General features: G+C 36.3%; 1 protein-coding gene across 1 annotated transcript in view; it reads left to right on the top strand.

The window, feature by feature from the left end:
* The window catches only part of LOC105457125 (growth hormone secretagogue receptor type 1), an 89,120-nt gene that overhangs the window by 20,321 nt on the left and 68,435 nt on the right, over positions 1-364 (top strand). The gene's annotated exons all lie outside the window — the stretch shown is intronic.

Below are 364 nucleotides of genomic sequence, written 5' to 3'. Positions count from 1 at the left end.
TATAAACAATAGCAGAAAACCTACACAGTATGCCCTGCCTGTTACAAGTTCCCTTGCCCGATCCTTCCTGAATTTGTGGCTCACATGAATTCGATATAAAAACAATCTGCAAGCATCGTTTTATTGAAATATAACAATTTCCGATTTTGTCGCTAACTCTAACATGTTAAAATTCGCATACAAATGCTACTTACAGCGTTTGAAAGCGTGTATCTCGACCTTTAATTTGCGTACTCGATGAGCATTGTGCGATTTTTTTTACCGAGTTATTCAACATTGAATTGAAACCATTTTTGCTTCCATTTCGAATAACTCGGTGAAAAAAAATCGCACAATGCTAATCGAGCACGCAAATTAAAGGTAA

Source organism: Wasmannia auropunctata, unplaced genomic scaffold (genome assembly GCF_000956235.1).
Source record: "Wasmannia auropunctata unplaced genomic scaffold, wasmannia.A_1.0 LD335365.1, whole genome shotgun sequence".
Lineage (NCBI taxonomy): Eukaryota > Metazoa > Arthropoda > Insecta > Hymenoptera > Formicidae > Wasmannia > Wasmannia auropunctata.
Note: the sequence above shows the minus strand (reverse complement) of the source record. Positions and strands in the feature narration are given on the sequence as shown.